Source organism: Humulus lupulus, chromosome X (genome assembly GCF_963169125.1).
Source record: "Humulus lupulus chromosome X, drHumLupu1.1, whole genome shotgun sequence".
Taxonomy (NCBI): Eukaryota; Viridiplantae; Streptophyta; class Magnoliopsida; order Rosales; family Cannabaceae; genus Humulus; species Humulus lupulus.
The window spans coordinates 96928621-96955434 of NC_084802.1; the positions used below are offsets into that span (position 1 = coordinate 96928621).

Below are 26814 nucleotides of genomic sequence, written 5' to 3' on the forward strand. Positions count from 1 at the left end.
TGGCGAGTCTTGCCTTCTTTTACGAGCTTCAGGATGGTCCTGACAACTGGGTCTTTTTCTAGGTTTTCTTTAATGCGTTCCTTGAGTGGAGTGTTCACCACGCTAGCCGATAAACTAGCCATGATCTTTAGAGTCGCCAACTCCGCTTTACGACTCAAGGCGTCAGCTGCCTGGTTCAAGCGTCCTGCCCTGTGCTCAAAACGGAAGTCGAATTCCGCCACAAACTCCTGCCATCGAGCCTGCTTAGGGGTCAGCTTCGGCTGAGTAAGGAAATGACTCACAGCTGCATTATCCGTCTTCACCACGAACTTTGACCCCAGCAAGTAATGCCTCCACACTCGCAAGCAATGTATAACTGCGAGGAGCTCCTTCTCCTGGGCAGTATACCTCCTCTCAGCTTCAGACAGCTTGCGACTTTCGTATGCGACTGGGTGGTCCTCTTGTACTAGTACCCCTCCCAGAGCATAATCTGATGCATCTGTCTGTACTTCGAAGGGCTTGCTAATAGTTGGCAAGGCAAGAACAGGATCCTTCATCATGGCTTCTTTCAAACTTCTGAACGCTTCAGCACACTTGTCAGTCCACGCCCAAATCACACCCTTTTTCAGAAGCTCGGTCAAGGGTGTCGCCCTTCTTGAGTAGCCGTCCACAAATCTTCTATAGTAGTTAGCTAGGCCCAAGAAGGAGCGGAGTTCTTTCACGTTTGTGGGGGCTTTCCATTCCTGGATTGCCCTCACCTTCTCCAGATCCATACGAATACGCCCACGTTCCACCACGTGGCCTAAGAACTTCATGCTCTCCTGTGCAAACGAGCATTTCTCTCGCTTCACATATAGCTGGTTCTCTCTCAACTTCTGAAACACTTGAGCCAAGTGTTCTTGATGCTCTTCTATCGTGGCGCTATAAACCACGATGTCATCCAAGTACACCACCACGAACTTATCTAGATACTCGTGGAATACTTGGTTCATTAGTGTACAGAAGATAGCAGGTGCATTTGTCAACCCAAACGGCATTACTCGAAACTCAAATGCTCCGTATCGAGTAACACACGTAGTCTTTGGTTCATCCCCATCTGCAATCCTCACCTGATAATAGCCCGATCTCAAGTCCAACTTTGTGAAGTATTTAGCTCCACTTAGCTGGTCGAACAAATCAGCGATTAGAGGAATGGGGTATGTGTTGCGAACTGTCACCTTATTGAGAGCCCTATAGTCGATGCACAATCTCAAGCTCCCATCGTGCTTCTTCTGGAATAGCACCGGTGCGCCATATGGCGCCTTCGACGGTCTGATGAAGCCTGCCTCCAATAGCTCTTTTAATTGCTTCCTCAATTCTTCTAGCTCAGGGGGTGCCATTCTGTATGGCGCTTTTGTTGGAGGTTTCGCTCCAGGCACCAGTTCTATCTGGTGATCAATCCCCCTCTTTGGTGGCAAGGCTTTGGGGAGTTTATCTGGCATCACATCCCCATACACCTTCAAGACCCTCATAATTTCTAGTGGAACAATTTCTTCCACTACTTCTTCGAACACGGTGGGCACAGCTACATAAGTCGGCTCCTGCTTCCTCACACCCTTCTTGAACTGTAAAGCTGATAGAAGCTTCACAGCAGGGGGTGGCTTCACCTTTGCAGGTACCATTGAAGGAGTCTCTCCCATTATGAGTAAGCTTCCAGTGGCAGGAATTGGAATGGCACCTTTCTCGGTTAGAAAGTCCATTCCCAAAACTACATCGAAGTCGTCCATATGGACGACCACCAAATCAGTCTGCCCTTCCCACGTGTCGATCTTCACTTTTACCCCTTTAGCCACGCCAGATGTGGCCAAGGCTTTGGAGTTGACCGCCTTCATGCGGCCTGCATCTTTCTCCAGCTTTAGTCCCAGTCGCTTTGCTTCGAGTTCAGAGATGAAGTTGTGGGTGGCGCCAGTATCAATCATCACGCTTTTGGCAGGCTTGCCATTGATAGCGGCATCCACGAACATTAGCCCTTTCCCCAGGGTCTTCTTCCCTTTCTCGCCATGCTTCTTGAGAGCGTTCAACAGGCGGACAGCGCCCATGTGCGCGTACTCTTCTTCTTCTTCCTCTTCTCCTTCACCTTGTTGTTCTTGGCCAATGAGGGCATTTATCTGGCCCCGGAATTTGCATACTGCCGACTTGTGTGGGCCTTTGCAAATCCAACAAGCTAGCGGCTTCTTCCCTACAGCAGCATCTGTCCCACTGGAAGAATTGGACTCAGCTGTCCTCTTCTCTCCCCCACTCTTGCCCTGCCAGGACTTCCCAAACTTCTTACTCCCGACGCTACTTGAGCTAGCTGGAGGGGTAGCCTTTTTCGGCAGGCTACTCTCCGGAGTGTAGTCTGTTAAGCGTTCGGCAGCAGCTTGAGCGGTGGCTAGATCAGTCACCCGCTGTCTTTGAAGTTCTTGCTTGGCCCACGGTTTCAGTCCCTCGAGGAAGCAGAAGAGCCTGTCCACTTCGGACATGTCTTTAATATCGAGCATCAGTCCCGAAAATCTCTTTACATACTCTCGGACTGTCCCGACTTGTTTAAGCTCTCGTTACTGGCGACGAGCTATGTAAGCTACATTTTCTGGCAGAAACTGCGTCTTTAATTCCCTCTTCAGGTCCGCCCAAGATGTGATGGTACACCTGCCATTCTCTATATCATCATATTTGGTCCTCCACCACACTTTGGCATCCCCCGACAAATACATGGTAGCCATGGCGACCTTTCCATCTTCCGAATCGGCCCGCACGACTCTAAAGTAATGTTCCATGTCAAAGAGGAAATTCTCCAAATCCTTTGCATCTCTGGCCCCATTATAGGGCCTCGGCTCAGGTACTTTGGCTCGGCCATATTCCATACCTATGGGCCCTGTTGCAGGGGCATTCCCAACCGCTCGCATGGTCAGGTTTACCTTGGCAGTTAGCTCAGCCATTTCTTCTCTGAGCACACCGACTGCCTCCCTGCAATCTTCCGTTGTGTCATTTATTGAAACTTCTTGTTCCCTTAGCATGCGCTCCACTGCCGCGATGCGCTCTTCCCACCGAGGGGAAACAGAAGTACTTGTTGGAGTGTTTCTTTTCTCCAACGCGATAATTCTGGATAGAAGAACATCATTCTCCTTCTCCAACACAGCTATGCGATTGTATGCATCAGACGAACCCGAGTCCTGACTTGCAGAGGAAAGATCCCTGACCCTCTTGTCCAGGCCATCTAGTTCCCCTACTCGCTTCTCAAGAGCTTCGATCCTCTGAGTGTTGCTCACCATAGTGTGTTTTTGCCAAGCGCTTTCTAACTTGGCTCTGATACCAACTGTCACGGGCCGGCTATTTGGGGATTCCAACTAGACGAAACGTGCGGCACTTGCAGACTCTTCAAGCTAGCAAGTCAGCCTACAACACACACCTACAGGCAAACAAACTCAGCGGTTAGCCACATACACATCTCGGACATGCAACGGGCAATAACGAAGTATGAGCAAGCACAAAGCAAGTCATTCCTAGGAACGTCCACACAACACAAAGCACACAACAAGGCAAGTGGCACACAAAGGCCCAACGAAGGTAACAAACAAGTAAACCATAAGCAACAAGGAAGTACACGGGGGCAAGTATGGATAAATGTTATTTCATTAGTATATAGCCTTGATAGGGCAAGGGAGTACACAGCTTTGGCCCTTATCTGCTGATGGCCATGGTGCTTCCCTAAGTCACCAGGTCACCTCCCCCTAAGGAGCCTTCTAGGGAAATAAAGTCTTCCCAGGAACATATATGATTTTTGTCTGGGAGACATATGCAATATTACAAAACTGCCACTACCCTATCCCATGAGGTTGCTTGGTGCAAGACTTGACTAATGATCAAGCACCAAGGCATGCTCATTACAAAATGGCCCCATGTGGGTGTGCCAAAGGGGCAGCACGCCACACCTGCCACACCCCCTTATTGAGCCCAACAAATGCCTCCTTTTCTCCTTGTCCCCTTAGGTCCAAAAATACCAATTTTTACCTAATTTTTCTACAACATTTTACCCCAAATCATCATCACCCTTATAATTTACCCCTACATGCCATATTATTATTAATTTAATTAATCTAATCAATTTAATTAATTTAAGTTGATTAGTTTAATGCTCTAATTTTGGCTAAAAATATGAAATTTCTAGACCATTTTAGGGTGCTTAATTTTTGGTAACCATCATCTTTTCTACCATTTCTCTCTACCATTCTCTCTTCCATTTTAGTGTTTTTTCAAGAGCATTTTCAAGTATGTATTTTATTTATTTTGTAGTTTCTATTCTAGTTATGTGCTTCTAAACTTTTTCATAAGATTATTAAGATCAAGATGAAGCAACTTGTAACTAGATAATATTGATGTTGTATGTTGATTTCCCTTGTAATGCAACAAAGTTTATGGATTTTTCTTCTTCATATATGTCTTTCATCTTTAATATCTCATATTTTGGATTGTTAGATAATATTGCACTTTGTTCTTCATTTTGCAAAACATAATATTCTTTGTGTAAGATGTGTCATTAAATTGTACACATCCAATGCATAAAACAAAAATATTATGTTTTGCCTTATAAATAATGTTATTTGATTTTGTTGTTGTTTCATTATGTTGATTCACATTAAATACTTTGAAATTATATTTTTTTGAAAAGTGAAGAAAAATCCTATCTTTTTAGAAATAGTTTATGCTTAAAATTATAAATCTATTTGGAAAATGACAGTTTTACTTATTTTAACTATCACTAAAACTTGGGAATCAATATACTAATAAGTATTATTAAACTTACATTTTGTGGATTCTAGTATCTTAATAATCTTTCTTTTACAACTTATTTTCAAATCATAATTGATTTATTTTTATTCTCTTAAATAACTTTATTTTAAATCTTTTATTTTATGTTCATGACATTAAATCTCATCAATCTTTGGAGCAAAGTTAGAATTTATTAATTTTTGTTTAAAATAGTTTTCTTTTTTATTTTAGACAGCTCCTTTGGGTTCGACATCCTTGCTTACACGATCACTATGCTATATGAACGATTCGTGCGCTTGCGATATAAATAATTAAAACATACCTATTTTGGGTGCATCAGTATTAAATTCAGAAAATATCAAAATTCACAGCGGAATATGTAAGGAGGGGATTCATTAATACTAGTCAGGATCCTACATTTATAGATATATTAAATAGCACATATAAGGAATAGAGATTACCTCTTATAGCCTATCAAGTGTCCTTGAGTCTTAGTAAAATCTACAATCTTTCTATACTTATGAAATCTCACACCTTAGCCTTCCAAGCCATTTCTCTAACATACAAGGACGTTTGTGGGCATGTAGGATTCACATGTTGATTTAGGCTATCTAGATGTACTCAACACATGAAATCTAGAGATGTTTGAGAAGAGAGAGACTATGGAAGCTTTTAGAATTTTAGGTTTAGAAAATTCTATCGTTTCTTTCTTTGAGAGAGCTAATAACCTAGAAATAACTGACTGAGAAAAGAATCGCTTCTTTTCAGAATATAAAGATAATTAAACTATTTTATTAATATTTATTTAATTAAATTAAATCTGATAAGTTACAACCTGTTTTAATTATTTAAATAAAATCATATTTAAAAAGAACAATTAAATAATTAAATAAATAAATTGATTTGAAATTCAAAATTAAAATCTCAAGGATGTGGCATGTGAATGGCGCCACTCACTGTCAGATACAATGAGTGGTGTGTGCCATTTTATGTGCATCCTTGTTTTTCTCATTTGTTTGTTTAATTAATTTTAAGACAAGATATTTATCCCAAAATAAATAATAGATAATTCAAAATTAACTTTATCTTAAAAAGCTATCAGTTTTAAATAATTATCTTAGAATAAGATAATAATTAAACTCTCCTAAATATTAATCCAAACATGATAAATAATTATTTTAACTAATATAAAGTTTTTAAAATAAAAAATATATAGTTAATTAAATAATTAATTCACAATTAATCAATTGCACATAATTATTACATAATTATTTCCTTGCCCTAGAAAATTAATTCATTTGCAATTTAGTCATTTTCTCTATTAATCTTCCTTGTGACATCCTTACCCTTGACAGTGTAGGACATAGGCGACTTGGGGACCATGGACCTATAATACGAAGCTCCAATAAACCAGATTATTAATTAAACTCCTTAATTCAATAATCTTATTTATTAATTCCATGCTTACTCAACTATAAATATGGAATTGCACTCTTAGTATTTATAGAATTATATTTATAGAGTTTTCTCTTGTACTCCATTGATATAATCAATAAATGTAGTTCGATCATCTATTTATTGGTTCGTTAATTAGAGTTGGTCAAAATTACCATTTTACCTTTCTAATTACCTCTTGTTTCTTAAGTACCACTAATTCACTACTGAATAATCTATAGTCATTGTAGATTTGAGCTCAATAACTATTCAGTTGCAGAATCAACCCTTAAGGGAACCAATATTCGATTCGTTAGGAAACTATGGATTCCATTATTGTAAAATCATGTTCCCAGCCATTCATGATATTGAATCTAAAAAAAAAAGTCACTAGCCTCATTATATTAAGTCACCTTAAAGAATGAATTAGAAATCCAATAAGCACAAACAAGAGTTCATGATAACTCAGGATTTAGACTTATGTACAAATGATCATCTATTATGATATGAATGAATTCTTTATGGAAAAATGTGAGTTTATAAAGATAATTAATTCATATCGGTCCTGTCATATAGAATCACTATTATATACAACACCTTTACCAAGATGTCTATCTACATCAGTAATCCGAATCTAGACTACTTGCATCCTGTATGCTTAGTAAACCGTGCTAGTAATCATTCATTAAAGATTCCATACTTTAATATGTTACTGACTATTTTATTCATTATATATGATCTTAATTATCTCGTGCTAATACAAGAACATATCCCCATAAAATGAATATGGAATTTTATGATATTTATGCAAATTATTCAAGCAATAATTATAACATTAAAATATAATAAAATTGTACTTTTATTTAAATCAATAAAATATCTTTTCACATGCTTTTAGGGCATAAACCCTAACAATCTCCCACTTGCCCTCAAAGAAAGTGAGGCATCTCTCTCAATCACATATTAAGTACATGACCCATAAATGACTTTGGAGGAAGTGTCTTTGTGAACGGATCTGCCAGGTTTTGTTCCGACACTATATTCATAACTGTCACATCACCTTGGTGTACAATTTCTCTTACCAGATGGTATTTTATTTCTATATTCTTTCCCCTCTTGTGGCTTCTTGGCTCCTTAGAGTTATCTACTGCTCCACTATTGTCATAGTACATGATTAGTTGCTTTTCCATATCTGGAATTGGTTATAGATCAGTGTAGAACTTCCTACACCAAACCGCTTTCTTAGCTGCTTTACAAGCCTCTATATACTTGGCTTTCATGGTTGAATCCAAAATTTTGGATTGTTTAATACTTCTCTAGAATACAACCCCTTCACGAAGAGTAACACATTGACCTAGCGTTGACTTACGGCTATCTTTGTCTGATTGGAAATCAGAATCAGTGTGTCTAGTATGGTTTAAATCACCCCCTGAATATACAAGCTAATAACCTCTCATTCTCTGAAGATACTTGAGAATGTGCTTTACTACAATCAAGTGTTCCAAACCAGGATTTGATTGATAATGACTTACAATCCCCAATGCATAGCATATGTCGGGCCTAGTACAAAACATAACATACATTAAACTCCCAACTATTGAAAAATAGGGATGCTTTCTCATGTCCTCTTCTTCCTAAGGTGTCTTTGGACATTTCTCATTGGAAAGAGTAATTCCGTGTCTTGTCGATAACTGATCTTTCTTGGAATTCTCCATAGAGAATGTTTCATGCACCTTATCTATATAATTAGCTTGAGAAAGTGCCAAGAGCTTCCCTTAGGATTTGGATTCCTGGAACATAGCTCACTTCGCCCAAATATTTCGTTTGGAACTTCTAAGCTAACCACTTCTTCATGTTTGTTAGTGTCTCTACATCGTTTCCAATGAGCAGAATGTCATCCACTTAAAGAACTAAGAAAACCACCACTTTACCCTTGACATATTGATACACACATGCTTCGTTAACATTCTATTCGAAGCCATATGTTTTAATTGTCTCATCAATAATGATATTCCAAGATCTAAATGCTTGCTTCAATCCATAAATGGACTTTAGCAACTTACACATCTTATGATCTTCTCCTTTCTATAAAAACCCTTCTGGTTATACCATATAGATACTTTCATCAAGATAGTCATTAAGGAAAGCTGTCTTGACGTCCATCTGCTATATCTCATAATCATAGGTGGCAGCTATGGATAAGAGGATGCGTATGGACTTCAACATGGCCATAGGAGAAAATGTTTCTTCATAATTTATACCCTCTGTGTGTGTGTATCCTTTGGCTACTAGATTCTCTTTGAAAGTCTCTAATTTCCCATCTACACCTCTTTTCCTCTTGAAGACCCATTAATGGGCTTGACATCTTCAGGTGGGTCTACAAGTTCCCAGACTGAATAGGAGTACACCAATTCCATTTCTTGGTTCATGGCCTCTTTCAATTTTTCCTTTTCAGGATCATCCATTGCCTCTTTGAAGGTCAATGGGTTGTCCTTGTTTGTGTCAGAAACAAGAACATGTGCCTCATGTTCATAGCGAACTAGTTGTCTCACAATCCTCCCACTACGATGTTGCACTGAGGTTTCCTTTTTCAGGAATAATGGTTTCCTCACTTTTTCATTTATCATTTAATGATGATGATGATGGAATTTTATTAGTTGCGAGTTCCTCCAAAAATACCTTACTCTGAGGTTTATATTTAGTCATATAGTCATGTTCAAGGAAGTTCGCATTTGTGGAAACAAATACCTTTTGGTCCTTGTGACTATAAAAATAACCACCTCGTGTCTTTGGAGCATAACCCATGAAAATTTACACTTCAGACCTTGAGTCAAGTTTCTCTGACTTAGGTCTAAGAACATAAGAAGGACAACCCCAAATGCGCAAATGGAGCAAACTAGGTTTGTTACCATTCCATAGTTCTAGTGGCGTCTTGGTTATGGTCTTAGATGTGACTACATTCAAAATGTAAGTCACCGTTTGAAGTGCATATCTCCAGAATGAGAGAGGAAGAGATGAGTAGCTTAACATAGACCTGACCATGTCCAACAAGGTCTTGTTTCTTCTTTCTGATACACCATTTTGCTGTGGCATTCTAGGTGCATTGAGTTGGGATAGAATACTGTGCTCCAGCATGAAATCTTTGAATTCTAAATCCAAATATTCTCCACCTCAATTTGATCGAAGTATTTTAAGAGTCTTACATAACTACTTCTTAGCCTCAATTTTGAAGTCTTCAAACTTGCCAAAGGTTTATGACTTCCTAAGCATTAGGTAAGTATGCGTTTATCTTGGTAGTCGTTGATAAAAGTGACAAAAAACTCATACCCCCAATAGCTTGTACATTGAATGGACCACAGGCATCGCTGTGTACAAGCTCTAATGGTTCTTTGGCTCTATTGTGTTTCGCTGAGAAAAGATGCTTAATCATTTTTCCTTATAGACAAGACTCACAAAGCAAAAGAGTTCCAACAGTTAGTTCTCTCAATGGTCCATCTTTTGTTAACCGATTTATTGCCAAAGATATGTGTCATCCTCATTCGAAACCTTTTATCTTTTGTTACCTTTTGGTTTAGCCACTTTAAATAATTCAAAGTTATTTAGCGATCGTTCATTTAGGCTTGAGCATATACAATCCATTTGTATGTTTAGCTTCACAAATATTGAAACCATTCTTTGAAATAACAATCACATTATTCTCTAAAGAAATATCAAAATTTTGTTTATGCAACATAGATAAAGAAATCAAATGTCTAGAAAACCCAGCAATAAACATTTTTTATAATAAGAAATTTATTTCTAAAGTTTAAACTAACTGTTCCTTATGCCTTTTGTTGAAATGAGTGCAACATTTCCAACCCCCATCATCATATTGCCATTAGCAAGCTCCCTTGAAGACTCAATTATTTGCAAAGAAGAAAAAACAATGATTAGTGGCTCCTGAATATAAAGTTTAGGATGACATGTTGTCTTCCACTATGCAAGCTTAAAGGACAAGTAAATCAAATTTACCTTCCTTTTCTTTTTTAAGGTCAGTGAGATACTTATCACATTTTCTCTTCTTTTTAGTGACCATCAACTCCACAGTGTAAGAAACTTCCTTCGTGTTCATTTCTTTTTCAGAATGAGTTGATTTGGTAATCAAAAGATTCATTCTAGAAATATCGCATATCTCCATGCATCTTATGTACAAATTTCCCTACTTGACATGCACATTTCTTTCTTTTGAACAATTTTTTATGCCCATCACCCATGCTTTGGTGCATGTAGCGACAAACAATATCATTAGATTTAATCCAATTCAAACACTTGTATTTAACCTTCAGGGATGATGATGGTTCAGGAACATGAGTACATTTCTCACATAATCTATTTTTACATTATAGAAAACATAGAACAAGTCCTAATTTTTTCATCTATAGAGAACCATTATCATCATTCAATTTATAGCAGTAGAATTGAGTTATAATATTGATTTCATGTGTAGACATTTTACTGAATATAAATAAAACATACAAGATTCATTATAATTGAAAATAAATATCAAAACTTTCAGAAAGTATACATGATGCATGAATACAACAATTAAAACAGATAAACTTAACGTTTACTATTCAACGATAAAACTACCCAACAAATAAAGTGCCACCTTAGGGTTGGTCAAGTTAATTTTAGATAGGTTGTAAGAAAATATTATATTTATTATTTAAAATTTAAAATAATTCATATTTTCTCTTTGAAAAAAATAAAGTACCGATGCTTTGGTCAAGATACAATTACCCACTACAAAAGCTTAATTGTACCTTTGTAAGTGTAACACATTATTTCAGAATTTATGACTTAACTGAGAGAGCGTTGCCTTAGGGTTGGTCAAACCTAAAATACATCATTCTTTCCTATCTTTGTAAGAAGCCAACCTCGGTATTAATATGACCAGATACCTTCCTTTGGCGAACGGAAAAAAAGCTGCCTCGAGGTCCTAATCATATTTCATGGTGTTGTACTAATAATGGAGACCATAGGTCACATTGAGATGTTAACCTTCTCCCACTTACTATTTTGGAATATATGTGTTTATTAAACTAACCAATTAATGCTAAATTAATTACTAGTTTATTAATAACCATATGAATGTAATTAATTACAAAAATCATATAATTATAAAAGAGCCGGGTTCTACAATTAACGTGATCTAAATAATTACCAATTACATTCATCTAACTTTACTATTTAAAAAAAAAATAAAGTTGGGTCTTCTAAAGGACTATAATAACTATTGCCTTTATTATGGTGTGATTTACCAAGTTTTAAATTCTTGTACCCAAAAATACGAGCTGAATTACTCAACACTGGGTACAACTGAGAGTTAAGCAGACAAAGGGAATCCAAAATATATCTCATGTCTTCTTGAGTGATCAGCTCGGGTATCCTCAGCAGGTTACCGTAGTCATTAAGTATCAAGGTCACCTAGACACCTACTTGAAACATCAGAGATGATCCCTAACAGTCTGTGTTCTCCATACGACATCTAGCTCGAGGACAATGTCTAGATCGGGTGTGCATGGTTGTAAAGCATGCTGAAGGATCCCATGACATTCAGAAATTACTCATACGCTCATTAATGCTTATATATTATTCTGTATTTATTACCCGATATTGTGGGTATAAAATCAAGAGGCATTGATGTATTTATGTAAATGGGATGTTACCCAAAAATGTATGTTACCCTATTTATGTACGATTACCCAAAACTGTCCAAGCATAATTCCCTATAAATACAAGGGAGAATGGATAGTAAAGGGGATCGACATTCTGTATATCGAAACTCTTGTGAAATTTTCATAAACAATTTCACGGTGAGAACAAAACAAGTTAATGAGAGTGACTTGTTGACTAGGTGGATTTTTAACCAATGAACCACGTAAAAAGTGTGTGAGTGTTTGTGATATTTTTTATTTGTTCAATTAGAGTTTAGCAAAAGCCTAATCTCTCTATTTTCAGATTCCTTAAGCCACTGTTGGCGAAAAACCGCATCAACAGATTGGTGCTTTTTTGAGAGCAGATTAGGTTTGGATTCTCATATAAAATCCAACTCAGTAACAACTATGGTGGTTACACGATCAATGCATGACAAAGAGACTGGTCAGCTTGAGGTTCAAGGAGGCGATCGTACGCCCGTCCCCACTGGAGAAACGAACATCTGTGCTACAACGTTATGAAAAACATCAGGCAGAACAGGACGATGTCGGTAGTTCAACATCACGACCACAAAATCAAAATTCGGGGTACTTGACGGCTGTCGAGATGGAAATTGCCCATTTACAGAGGCACCTTGATAACTCTTGAATAAAGAGTTATTTTTATACTTTTAAGCTTATAAATGTAGAATTAGGTTGAGTGATGTTTGTTTATTATTGTTATTTTTAGTTAATTTCTTTTCCTTTTTGTGATCCTGTGTCCTTTTTGGTTTTTAAGAGGTGAAAGTAGATAAATAAGGAGTTTATGCATGAATTTTTCCAAAGAAAACAAGGAAAAGTGAAATGGCTCTTAGTTGTTTAATTTGTGTTGAAATGTTAGGTTTTGTTGGAGCAAAAGAAATTTTACTAAAGCATTTTGAGCAGGATACAAAGAGGGAAATCCAGCATATAAAGGAGAGACACATGGCAACATTAATTGAGCTGACAAGAAGTGATGAGGTGGTGAAAAACATCAGAGAAAATGGACTGAATTTTGGAGTAATTTATAGAAGAGAAAAGGAAACTCACGTGAGAGGCAAGGAGGGACATTTTTGGGACATGAGGAAAAATGGTTTTTTCACCATAGCATCATAAAAATAGGGCAGTCTCCATTACCAAATTCAGCCATCTTTTAGAGAGAGAATCACTAAGTACAAGGAGACTTGAACGATACAAAGAAGGAAATAGAGAAAAGAAGAAGAGGAGAAGCAGAGAATATTCATTCCAACATCATTTTGGGCTATTTCTTCTATTTGTTTGTTATTCATTTCCTATTTTCTCTAGTATTTTGTGATTGATTACTGATGGACAAATTTGAATTTTTATTTGTGTTCCTTGATTTAGCCATGAACTAGATATTTTGAGGCTTGGATTTTTAATGAACTCTATGTCTTAATTCTAAATTTCTAACATTTTATCTTAGTAAATTAACCAATTGTTCATTCAAATATGCTTATTGATGAATTTTTGTTGTTGTTTGTCCACCAATGGCAAGATATTGAGTTATATTTGTGTTGGGAAGTTTGAATATAATGGATAAGTTTGAATGACACAAGTAGATAATCTTGTTAGATTATGTTTGTAAATAACATAGGAATGTGTTACTTGCCTTGTGTAACAATTATGGATTGATGCTTAAATATGGATTCTTAAACTTTATTGGCATAGGAATATGTTTAATTAGGTACAAGAATTAATACCATAGGATTCAGAAAAGTTCTATGAACTTGTTTTGAATTATTGTTAACTTTGATAATTTTGTTGAGATTTTGCTGCAGCAAAACGTACAAGTCATTTGACATAGAGGGATTTAATTATTCAAGCCCATTTCAACCAATTGATTTGATCTCATTTTAAATTGGCATTGCAATTCATTTTAAGCAATTTTAATTGATCTCAAGTAGTGTTAGTTTACAAAATCAAAACAAATTAATTTGGTTACTTTTGCAATTGTTTGGTAGTTAATTTGTGCATTTAGTGTAATTTGTAATCTTTGTGGAGATGATCTCGAATATTTATCACTTTATTACTTGTTTTGTGACTGTGTACACTTGCACATATTTGATCAAATTAAAAATCACAACAAGTGTTTGGCACTGTTGCTGGGGATTAAAATTAGAATTTTGTGTATTATTAATTACGTTGCATTTTGTTTTTCTTATTTTGCACTAATCTTGTTTTCTTGATCTTCTGCTATGCTAGATTGATTTCGTTGCATGAACGAGAATCAAGATTTTGAGCTAGCCCCTATTGACCCTGAGATTGAACGCACATTTAGAAGAAGACTAAGGGAACAACAAGCTCAACTTCACCCTCCTATGGCTTAAGAAGGTGAAGGGGTTGAGGAGATTAGAGCTCAACCCATGATTAATGCGACTGTTGGAGTTGTCAATGATGCAGCCAATGCTTTGAATGCCACTAATGCAATTACTATGGCCGATGATAGAGAGAGAGCCATAAGGGAGTGCGCTGCCCCAATGTTTAATGAGTTGAATCCTGGCATTGTTAGGCCTAAAATTCTAGCAGTTCAGTTTGAGTTGAAGCCCGCGATGTTCTGAATGTTGCAGACAGTGGATCATTTAGTGGGCTGCCTATAGAGGATCCCCATCTCTATCTTCGTTCATTTTTGGAGGTAAGCGATTCATTCAAGTTACAAGCATTACTAAAGAGGCCTTGTGGGTGAAAGTGTTCCCTTTTTCTCTAAGAGACAAAGCTAGAGCTTGGCTCAATACACTTCCATTCGACTTAGTGACTAAGTGGAATGAACTAGTTGAGAAATTTTTAATGAAGTATTTTCTTCCAATGAAAAATGCTAAGTTTCATAATGAGATTATTTCTTTTCAACAGTTAGAGGATGAATCGATGTGTGATGCTTGGGAGAGGATCAACGAGTTATTGAGGAAGTGCCCACATCATGGTATTCCGCATTTCATTCAAATGAGGACTTTTTACAATGGTCTCAATGCCTCCACACACATGGTTTTGAATGCTTAAGCAAATGAGGCTATTCTTTCTAAGTCCTACAATGAAGCATATGAGATTTAGGAGTGGATTGCCAACAATAATTACCAATGGTCTAATGCTAGATCCCGAACGGGAAGAAAAGTAGCGGGTATTCATGAGGTAGATGCGTTGACAACTTTGACCGCTTAAGTTTCATCTATGACCAACCTTTTAAAGACCATGAGTATAGGGGGTACCTTACAAGCATCTCCTATGGGCCAAGTAGTGGAGGTTTCTTGTGGAGATGGGCATACATTTGATAGTTGTCCTTCTAATCCCACTTCGGTTTGTTACTCGGGAATCAAAATGCCAACCACAATAATCCATATTCCAACTCTTACAATCCGAGTTGGAGGAATCATCCAAGCTTTTCTTGGGGAGGTCAAGGGGCTAGTTCTAGTGGAGCAACCCTGTCAATCAAGACTAATTATCCACTAGAGTTTTCTCAACAACAACCAAGAGCTCAACCTCCTCCTCCACAAGTCAAGCTGTGTCTTTGAGGAATCTAGAGATTCAAATGGGGCAGCTAGCTAATGAATTGAGAAATAGATCACAAGGCACTTTGCATAGTGATACCAAAAATCCAAGGAGAGATGGTAAAAAGCATTGCAAGGTGGTCACTTTGAGGAGTGGTAAAAATCTGGAGTTGAATGAGGAAAAATATAAGAGAAAAATGAGCCCACTTCAATCCAAAGTAGTGTAGAAAAAGGAGAAAGAGTTGGAGCTTCTAGTATGTCAAAAGCTGATCTTGAAGAAAATGTTGCAGCAATTCCTTAGCAAAATGCATCAGCGAAGCTAAATAGCAAGCCACCTCCACCATTTCTGCAATGATTTCAAAAGCAGCATCAAGATGGCCAATTCTGAAGATTTCTAGATGTTTTGAAGCAGCTCCACATCAACATACCTTTGGTGGAAGATTTGGAACAAATGCCCAGTTATGTGAATTTTTTGAAGGAAATTTTGACAAAGAAGAGGAGACTTGATGAGTTTGAAACAGTGGCTTTGACTGAAGGTTGTAGTGCTATTTTGAAGAATAAAATTCCTCCTAAGTTGAAGGATCCGGGCAGTTTCACAATTCATTTTTCTATTGGTGGTATAGATGTAGGTAGAGCTCTTTGTGATTTGGGGGCTAGTATTAATTTGATGCCCACGTCTATATTCAAGAAGTTGGGAATTGGAGAAGCAAGGCCAACCACCGTCATTTTGCAATTAGTGGATCGCTTTATGGCACATCTGGAAGGAAAGATTGAAGATGTTCTTGTGTAAGTTGATAAGTTCATTTTTCTGGCATATTTTATTATTCTTGATTATGAAGCGGATAGAAATGTTCCAATCATTTTGGGGAGGCCATTTCTTGCTATCGGAAGGACTTTGATTGATGTCCAAAAAGGAGAGCTCACAATGAGGTTGAATGACCAACAAGTGACTTTCAATGTTTTCAATGCTATGAAGTTTCCGAATGAGATTGAGGAGTGTACTTCTTTGAGTGTGATTGAGGCTTTGTGGCTGATAAATTTCAAAAAGAAACTTGTAAAGATGAAATGGGGGTGATTTCACTTGAATAGCTTGAAGAAATGACTGAAGAGGATGAAACCCAAGTTACGTGGGTGGAATCCAAGCAGCCTTTTACTAAATTCGGAAAGAATTTTAATCCTTGGAGTTGTCAGAAAGAAATTTCAAGACTTCCAAGACATTTATTCAAGAACCACCAATATTGGAATTAAAGCCTTTGCCTAGTCATTTGAAGTATGTGTATTTGGGAGATATAGAGACTTTGCCTGTGATTATTTATGCAATGTTGGGGGTTGAAAAAGAAAGTATGTTGCTTGACGTGTGAAGAAATACAAGAAGGCTATTGGTTGGACCATGGTAGACATAAAGGGTATAAGTCTCTCACTTTGTATGCATAAGATTTTGCTGGAAGATTATTGTACCAATTATGTTGAGCGACAACAAAGGCTTAATCCCATTATGAAGGAAATGGTTAAAAAGGAGGTGATCAAGTGGCTAGACACTGGCATTATTTACCCAATTTCAGATTGTTCTTAGGTAAACCTGGTTCAATGTGTTCCCAAGAAAGGTGGAGTCATGGTGGTAGCTAATGATAACAATGAGTTAATTCCCACAAGAACGGTGACAGGTTGGCTTTTTTGTATGGATTATCGGAAGCTAAAAAAGGCAACAAGAAAATATCATTTTCCGCTGCCTTTTATTGATCAAATGCTTGATAAACTAGCAGGGAAGGAGTATTATTGATGGGTATTGTAGTGACCCAAATTTGCTAATAAGGCTTGGGGCCTTGATTAGCGTGCCTGGAGGACAATAATTATTATATTGTATTAATATATGTGAATTTAATGAATATGTGATTAGAGTGCATGTTTAGGCGATTAAATATGCATGCGGGCCCCATTTGGTTGTTAGGGGCATATATGTAATTTTAGCCCGTTGAGGGCATAAATGTGATATTTGTGATATAATGGTGATATATTTGTGATGCACGTTCTGAGACGGTCCTAGGGAGCTGTTTAGCTAGGAAAGTCACAACGGGGTCAAATACCCGGCTCGGGAGGAGTTTAGGGGTATTTTGGGAATATTGAAAAGTGTTCGAGAAATTATTGAGTAGCGGTTAGTGATAGTAATAATTTAGACATGTCCGGATTAAAATGGGGATTGTTAGGCACACTCGAGGATTTAGCGGGATGTGTTAAAAGACTAAATCGCCCTAGGTGGCAAAAGAGGACTTAGGCTAATTTAAGGGGCAATTAGGTCTTTTTGGCAGCTGGTTAAGATTATATAAGGGCTGAGAATTATTAGAACTGTTTAGAAAAGGCTAAGGAAAGGAAAAGAATAGAACTTCTTAGCTCTCCCTCTCTCCCATGCGATTTCCTCTTCCCATCTCCTTGTTGATTGGGAGCTTGCTGAGTTTTGAGGATTTTGGGCTAGTGAATTGAAGGAATTTGGCTGCTGTGGCTAGGAAAGTTAGCTCAAGGGTGTGCTAAGTTCAGAGGTAAGGAATTCATCCCTGTTTTCTTTAAGTTTCCAAGCTTGACTTTGAGAGTCTGAAAATGGAAGTTGAGAGCTGGATTTATGGTCTGTTAGTGTGAGAATTCAGCTTAGGAATCAAAAGAGGTTTAGCTTGGAGCTGGAATTGGAGGAAGCTCAAGGTCGAGTCCTTGTTTGAGGTAAGAATTCCATGCATTTATGAGGTTATGCTCTGTTATGGTATAAGTTCTATAAGGTTTTGAACCAATTTGTGAATTATGCGTTTGAATGTGTATCTAGGCTTGTTGTTGATGTTTCTAAGTGGTTAGATGGTCTATATGAGGTTTTGTATTGAATTTGAGACTTAGGTATGCTTTGGTGTTGATTTGGGAGTGTTTTGGCTCGGGGAAAACGTTGGGAAAAACCCAGAATTCTGGGTTCGCGTATGGGTGTCGCGACGCTAGGATGCATCAGGGGAAGGACACCTTTCTGGGCGCCGCGGCCCTTATGGGTTAGTGCCGCGACACTAGGCCATTTCTGGGCAGGGGAAATTTTCAGTTTTTAGGCTTTTGCCCAGAGGGCTTGGGGATGCTTCCGCTACCTTGTGTGGGGAACCGAGAGGTCCCGAGAGCATGGGATTGATTCTGTGAGATGATTATAATTGGTTAGTAATGATAGTGTTATGTATGTGTTGTGACTAGGTTTTCGGTGAGGCTCGGATTAGAGGACCGTGCTCGTGATTTCGGTGCTCAAGAAGCTCGGGAGACAGGTAAGAAAACCGATGTACCCATAGAGCAGGGCGAGGCCCCATAGTTGTGTTGCAGGGCACGACCCTATATGATTGTGTGCAGGGCATAGCCCATTGATTATGTTAATGCGTGTTTAAGTGTTTGATTAATTATGCTATGTATGTAAATATGTGAATGATTGGCAAGAGCTGGAAACGGTGAAGGCCGAGAACGACAAGGGCCGAGAACGGCGAAGGTCGAGTGCGGAAAGGGGCCGGGAGCAGCGTTTAGCACGCTGAGTGCGAGTTGCCCGGGTGAGACCCTAAAGGATGCCTGGGATATCCTTATGGTGTGGATCGCGAACCCAGGGCCTGGTAAAGCGCCTGGGACGGAATGGCCATATGTGTTTAGCCTATTGATGGCCTGTTTATATGCTGAGTGATTTATATGCATATGTTGTCTATTTGTGTGGGGTTTTCTTGCTGGGCTTTGGCTCACGGGTGCTCTGTGGAGCAGGTAAGGGCAAGGGGAATATTGGCCAACCTTGAGTACGGAGGGTGTGAGGCGATGCGTACATGTCTGGTCTGCCTGGCCGCCATGGCCAGCGGTATTTTTGGGAGTTGTTTTGTACTGGATTCTATTTTGTCGCTTAGTCCACTTTAAACACATTTTGAGTTGTAAATATTTATAAACAGTATTTTCTTTTGGGATCCCTAATGTAATACACTCATAATTTTCAGTGAATGATTACATTTTCAAATTATGTGGTTTTAATATAGTTTAGTTACACTTTTGAGCTTAATGCTTGGTTAGCAAGTTGAATGCACTTTTTAAACTCACTCAGTAACGACTCTAAGGTAGTAGGGCGTTACAACTTGGTATTAAAGCGAGCCAAGGTTTATGGTTCCTGGAGATTGACCAAACATGTACGCTCGCTGTCAGTGACAAGCTCGACTCAGGGTTGGTTGGTAATAATTAACTTATATGTTTGAGTATGTGCTTAAATGCCCTGTTTGCCTGTTTATTTCACATAGAGCATGATGAATGAGTTGACATATGCATGATGCCAGGGCATGGCCCGTTGAGTGTTATATGCTATTTGTGTAATACGTGAATCATTGTTATGGTTGGCTCATGTGAATTAGGAGGTGGTTTTGGATTTTGTTATCATGCCTGATGAGCAGCATCGTTGATTGCAGGCATATTGTTGTGATGCCTCGACAATCATCTAGACTCCACGGCAGCCGGGTCGAGGATGACAATCAGGGTCAGGACCCTCCACCTGCCCCACAGAATTGGCAATAGATGTTTGCTGAAATGGAAGCGAGATTGCAACGAACAGAAGAAGAACTCCAACAGTTGAGGCAGCAGGCCCCTCCACAGGTCACTAGGTTGCCAGTTCAGCAGGTTGTGGCGCCAGTGCCGGTTCAGCCTGTGATAGAAAACAGGTGCGAACCTTTGTATGAAAGGTTTAGGAAGCAGCATCCTCCCACCTTCGAGGGTGAACCAGACCCACTGCGGTCAGAGCCGTGGATGAATAGGGTTTCCTCTATCCTGGATTTCACGAGGGTTGAGGGGAACGAGGGAGTTACTTGTGCCAGTTACATGTTTAGAGAGGATGCCCGCATCTAGTGGGATGTAGTGGTTCAGAGAAGGAATGTGGCAGTCATGACCTGGGAAGAATTCAAGAATATCTTCAACAAGAAATATTACAGTGTAGCAGTCCGAGCTGCAAAGGTTGACGAGTTCATCAACCTGACTCAGAACCGGTTGACCGTGACAGAGTATGCTTTGAAATTTGATCTATTGGCGAAGTTCGTGCCAAATTTAGTGCCGACTGATGCGGTAAGAAGAGACAGGTTTGTACAGGGATTGAACGTTATGATCGCCCGTGATGTGAAGATCACGTTGGATACAGAGACTACTACTTATGCTCAGGTTGTGGACAAGGCCCTTACAGCTGAGGGGGCCGAGGACCAGATTTGGAGAGAGAGCGCTGTTAGGCGTGATGCCAGGAGGACGATGCCTCCTTTTATTGGATCTAGTGGGGTAGTGGCCCCAGTGAGCAGAAGAGGAAGGCCCCAGATTCCTTTGTTCCTCCCAGTTCTGATAGGAGGGCACGGGGTGCTTTTAGTGGCCGTCAGGGCGGAAGTGACAACTGGAGGAGTTTCCCAGTGTGTCCTCGATGCAGGCGACGACACCAGGGTGAGTGCAGGATTAGGGCCTGCTTTGTCTGTGGGAGTGCCAATCATTTAAAGAAGGACTGCTCATAAGTCAGGAAGGAGGAGCCGAAGTAGGGTGACAGTCTCGCTCCTGCTAGAGTGTTTACTTTAACTCAGACTGAGGTGGAGGCTAGCCCCTCAGTAGTGACATGTCAGATTTCTAGTACTGGTTCTTTGTATACTATATTGATTGATTCGGGAGCTTCCCATTCATTTGTGTCTGCTAGAGTGATAGATCAACTGTGTAGTCCTAGTGCTTTGTATGCTAGGGGTTTTCAGACTTTGTTTCCAACTGAGGAACTGGTAGTCTCTAGGAGATGTATTAGAGCTTTACCAGTAGAGGTAGATGGTAGGGAATTGTCTGTTGATCTCTTTGAGCTTGCAATGGATGACTTTGATATGATCCTAGGGATGGATTGGTTATCAAAGTATGGGGCGACGATTGACTGCAAGCATAGGATGGTGACTTTTGAACCAGAAGGGGAAGTACCCTTTGTATTTGTGGGAACAGCCAGTGGACTGCGGGTACCTATGATTTCGGTGCTGAAGGCTAGAGACCTGATGCAGGAAGGTTGCATAGGATTCCTAGCAAGTGTTGTGGATACCTCCAAGGTTGTGTCGGTTGGACCTGGAGAGACCAGATTGGTGTGTGAGTTTCCAGATTTATTTCTAGCGGATTTACCAGGGTTGCTGCCGCAGCGGGAGATTGATTTTGTTATAGAATTGGCACCAGGGGTGGAGCCAGTATCTAGGACACCTTACAGAATGGCTCCAGTAGAGTTGAAAGAGTTGAAGATTCAGTTACAGGAGTTATTGGATTTGGGGTTCATTAGACAAGGTTTCTCGCCATGGGGTGCTCCAGTGTTGTTCGTTAAGAAGAAGGATGGATCTCTTAGGATGTGTATTGATTATAGGGAGCTAAACAAGTTAACTATCAAGAACAAGTATCCACTACCTAGGATCGACGACTTATTTGATCAGTTACAGGGAAGTACGGTGTTTTCTAAGATTGATCTCCGGTCAGGTTACCATCAGTTCACCATTGAGTGTCAAGAGGCATTTGTGACATTGAAGAAGGCTCTTGTATTTACCCCTATTATTGTAGATCTCGATTGGTCCCTTCCTTTTGAGGTAATGTGTGATGCTAGTGATTTTGTTGTAGGTGTTGTACTTGGTCAATGAAAAGAGAAGGTGTTTCATTCCATCTATTATGTAAGCAAGACACTAGTCGATGGTCAATTGAACTACACTACCAGAGAGAAGGAACTTTTGGCTGTGGTGTTTGCTTTTGATAAATTTAGAGCATACCTTGTTGGGACTAAAGTTGTGGTGTACATGGACCATTCCTCCATCAAGTATCTTATTGTGAAGAAGGATGCCAAACCAAGACTCATTTGTTGGGTGTTGCTTCTTCAAGAATTTGATTTGGAAATTCGTCATAGAAAAGGAACGGAGAATCAAGTGCCTGACCATCTTTCTAGACTTGGAGATGATATTGAGGAGAATTTTGAGCAGCCAATTAGAGAGACATTTCTCGATGAGCAACTCTTTGTGGTGAGACAAGTTTCAATGCAACTGTATGCTTTTGTGAATTATTTGGCGAGTGGTAGGACTCCACCTGATGTGAAGGGCCAACAACTTAAGAAATTGTTTCATGATGTGAAGTTTTATTATTGGGACGAACCATTTCTTTATAAGCAATGTTCAAATAAAGTGATGAGGCATTGTGTTTCGGAAGAGGAGGTTCAAAGCATGCTTGAGCATTGTCATTCAACTCCTTATGGAGGGCATTTTGGTGGTCAAAGGTTAGAAGAAAAAGTTTTCCAGTCGGGGTATTATTGGCCTTCTATTTTCAAGGATGCTCATGAATTTTCTAAAAGATGTGATAGATGCCAAGGAGTTGGTAATGGTTCAGCAAGAAATGAGAAGCCATTCAATGTCATCCTTGAAGTGGAGTTGTTTGATGTTTGGGGCATTGACTTCATGGGACCTTTCCCTCCTTCTTTTGGGAACTTGTACATTTTGGTGGCTGTAGATTATGTATCAAAATGGGTTGAAGCGATACCAAGCCCCACAAAAGATGCTAAGGTGGTGATGAATTTTTTGCATAAGCATGTGTTCACTTGCTTTGGTACTCCAAGAGCTCTTATTATTGATAAGAGTGCCCACTTTGTCAACAAAATCTTGGCTGCCCTTTTTAGACAAGTATAGTGTGAGACACAAGATTGTTACAGCCTACCACCCTCAAACAAATGGCCAAGCAAAGCTATCCAATAGAGAAATCAAGGGAATTCTAGAAAAAGTGGTGAATCCAAATAGAAAAGATTGGTCTCAAAGATTGGTTGTTGCTCTTTGGGCTTATAGAACAAGTTTCAAAACCATTTTGGGAATGTCACCTTATCGTTTGGTTTATGGGAAAGCTTTCCATTTTCTCATTGAGTTAGAGCATAGGGCAGATTGGGCCACCAAGAAGTTGAATATGGATCTCCAAGCAGCTGGACAAGCTCATAAGTTCAATTGAATGAGCTTAAGACGATGTGGTTGTTCTCCTATGAAAATGCTAAGTTTTATAAGGAGAAAACTAAGAGGTGGCATAGCAAGAGGATTCAACCTCGAGTCCTTGAGAAGGGACAGCAAGTTTTGCTCTATAACTCATGTTTGAAATTGTTTCCTGGCAAGTGAAAATCTTTTTGGCTAGGCCCATTCATTGTGGTCAAATTTTATCCCTTTGGAGCTATTGATGTGTGAGAGGATCAATCCGGAAGGTAGTTTAAAGTGAATGGGCAACAATTGAAGCATTATTGGGGAGGTGAGGTCGACCGTGAGAAGACCTCCATCATTTTGGAAGATCCTTGAAGTAGTTGTTGTTTTAGGTTGTCAAGTGATTCGGGCACTATCTTTAAGACAACCCAAAAGAAAGAAAGGCAAAATAATTAGGTATATAAAAAAATTAAAGAAAAACTAAAAAATAAATTAAAAAAATGCAAAGAAAATAAAATATGTGTTCTCTACTTGTTTAATTTAGTTTTAATTTTTGTTAGTTTAATTTCATTTTATTGTATTGTTTTTGGGAGTAGTTTTACGTTTTTTCTTGTGTTTCAAGGGTTGAAAAGCAAGAAAATAGTGTTTCTGAAGTAACTGGGCGTCTGATGATTTTGCGAAAATTTTGTTGAATCAAAATAGGGAGCAAAATGGGTCTCATTTCCGAAAAATAGAGGAGTCCCACCTGCTGGAGAAAAATTTTCTTCATAAAAATTTTGTGCAGCAAAATTTTGATTTGAGGCAAAGCGTAATTTAGAAGGCCTCCTGAGCCCTCGTGGGAAGGAGGCGTGGGCTCGCACAGAAAATAAAAATAATAATAATAAAAAAAAATTAGTCCTAACCTGATACCCACTCCCGTCTCTTTCTCGTACCCCTACCCCTAGCCGCCACTAGCCATAACCACCGGCACCATCTTCATCATTCTCCCATCACCCCCATCCAAGAAAATCAGAACCCCAAGCCCCAAATTCGACCCTCCATCTCCTTCATGAGCTCCACCCAAACCCATATCCCAGAAATCTCCAAGCCCGAAGCCCGAGTCAACCCTGTACCTCCAATCACCATTTGTGCGCCTCAGCTCTGAGTCACGTCCCCTCTGTGCTCACCCAATTGCCTAGAAGCTCCGAATATGGTGTTCCTGTTCCCATTGTGACCCCAAGCGAGAACCCAATACTCATGTTCGCGACTTTCGACCTACCGTGAGCTCCTGCCAAAAACGAATTTGTTTTGTTGTTCAATTTGTGTATCTTTAGTGTCTTTTGTTATCTTTTTAGACTCTTCACTTGAGGACGAGTAATGTCATAAGTTTGGGGGTATGATAATTATTGAATAAATAGTTATTTTGATACTTTTATGCTTATAAATGTAGAATTAGGTTGAGTGATGTTTGTTTATTATTGTTATTTTTAGTTAATTTCTTTTCCTTTTTGTGTTCTTGTGTACTTTTTGGTTTTTAACAACTCAAAGTAGACAAATAAGAAGTTTATGAATGAATTTTTCCAAAGAAAACAAGGAAAAGTGAAATGGCTCTTAGTTGTTTAATTTGTGCTGAAATCACAATTAATTGAGCTGGCAAGGACTGATGAGGTGGCGAAAAAATCAGAAAAAATGGACTGAATTATGGAGTAATTTCTAGAAGAGAAAAGGAAACTCACGTGAGAGGCAAGGATGGGAATTTTTGGGACATGAGGAAAAAGGGTTTTATCACCCTAGCATCATAAAAAGAAGGCATTGTCCATTACCAAATTCAGCCATCTTTTAGAGAGAGAATCACCAAGTACAAGTAGACTTCAACAATACAAAGAAGGAAATGGAGAAAAGAAGAAGAGGTGAAGAATAGAGTATTCATTCCATCATCATTTTGGGCTATTTCTTATATTTGTTTGTTATCCCTTTCCTATTTTCTCTAGTATTTTGTGATTGATTACTCATGGAAAAATTTGAATTTGTATTTGTGTTTCTTTATTTAGCCATGAACTAGATATTTTGAGGCTTGGATTATTAATGAACTCTTTGTCTTAATTCTAAATTTCTAGCACTTTATCTTAGCCAATTACCCATTGTTCATTAAAATATGCTTATTGATGAATTCTTGTTGTTGTTTGGCCACTAATGGCAAGATATCGAGTTATATTTGTGATGGGAAGTTTGATATAATGAATAAATTTGAATGACACAAGTAGATAGTCTTGTTAGATTATGTTTGTGAATAGAATAGGAATGTGTTACTTGCCTTGTGTATCAATTATGAATTGATGCTTAAATCTGGATTTTTAAACTTGATTGACATAGGAATATGTTTAATTAGGTAAAAGAATTAATACCATAGGATTTGGAAAAGTTCTATGAACTTGTTTTGAAGTTTTGTTAACTTAGGTAATTTTTGCTAAGATTTTGCTTCAACAAAACGTACAGGTCATTTAACATAGAGGGATTTAATAACTCAAAGCCCATTTCAACCAATTGATTTATCTCACTTTTAGATTGACATTGAAATTTATTTTTAAGCAATTTTAATTGATCTCAAGTAGTGTTAGTTTACAAAATCAAAACAAATTAATTTCATTACTTTTGGAATTGTTTGGTAATTAGGTTGTGCATTTAGTGTTAATTTGCAATCCTTGTGGAAACGATCTCCAATATTTATCACTTTATTACTTGTTTTGTGACTATGTACACTTGCACATATTTGATCAAATTAAATATCATAACACACCTCTCCTGAGACAATAGGTAGATCGAGGAAATTCTAGCTCGATTACCCCCTCCTTCAACTGATGTTAACACCGAAAGGAGGCAAAGTGGATCCCATAGGTCCCACAGGAATAATTGACCTAACATCATTCAATCTGTTTGGACTGCAACTCCAAGCTCCACACCTTCTGAATGTATTCAACGAAACTCTCAACCTATCAATCCTCATAGGAATCATCAACCTTATGTCAATCGGTCTATTTGAACTATGACCCTTAGTTTCTTACCTTCTGAACGGATCCCACAGAATGCTCAACCTGCCAACCCTCACACGGATGATCATTCAACTCACACTCCTGGAACCAGCTTGGCTAAATAGGGTGAGCTGGTGCTGATTTGAGGAGAACAAACATCCCAACAAATGCATCCATGCCTCGACCTGAAGCTCTGACACAAAGAAATGAAGTAGCACTGCCTCCAACCCGGGAAATTGGAATAGACCAAGGGCGAGCTAATCTAGTGCATCTCAATGGAACAAGGATAGCTTCATCGATAAGGCATCCTCCATTGCCGATTCGACACTCAACGCCACCTCGCCCACAGAGGAGCACTTCAGCCCAAGGGAATAGCAGGAGAAGTCCTCCCCCCTGAGAAGATGTTTATATCTCGTGGACTTGCATTAACAATCATGGTCCTCGATCCTAG

At 38.8% G+C, this 26814-nt stretch overlaps 1 non-coding gene across 1 annotated transcript; it reads right to left on the reverse strand.

Annotated features, from left to right (window-relative positions):
• Window positions 1-14751: 14751 nt before the first annotated feature.
• LOC133807790 (small nucleolar RNA R71) lies at window positions 14752-14857 on the reverse strand. The gene has a single exon (XR_009879683.1). It is a non-coding gene; the product is annotated as a small nucleolar RNA R71 (small nucleolar RNA).
• Between the last annotated feature and the right edge of the window lie 11957 nt (window positions 14858-26814).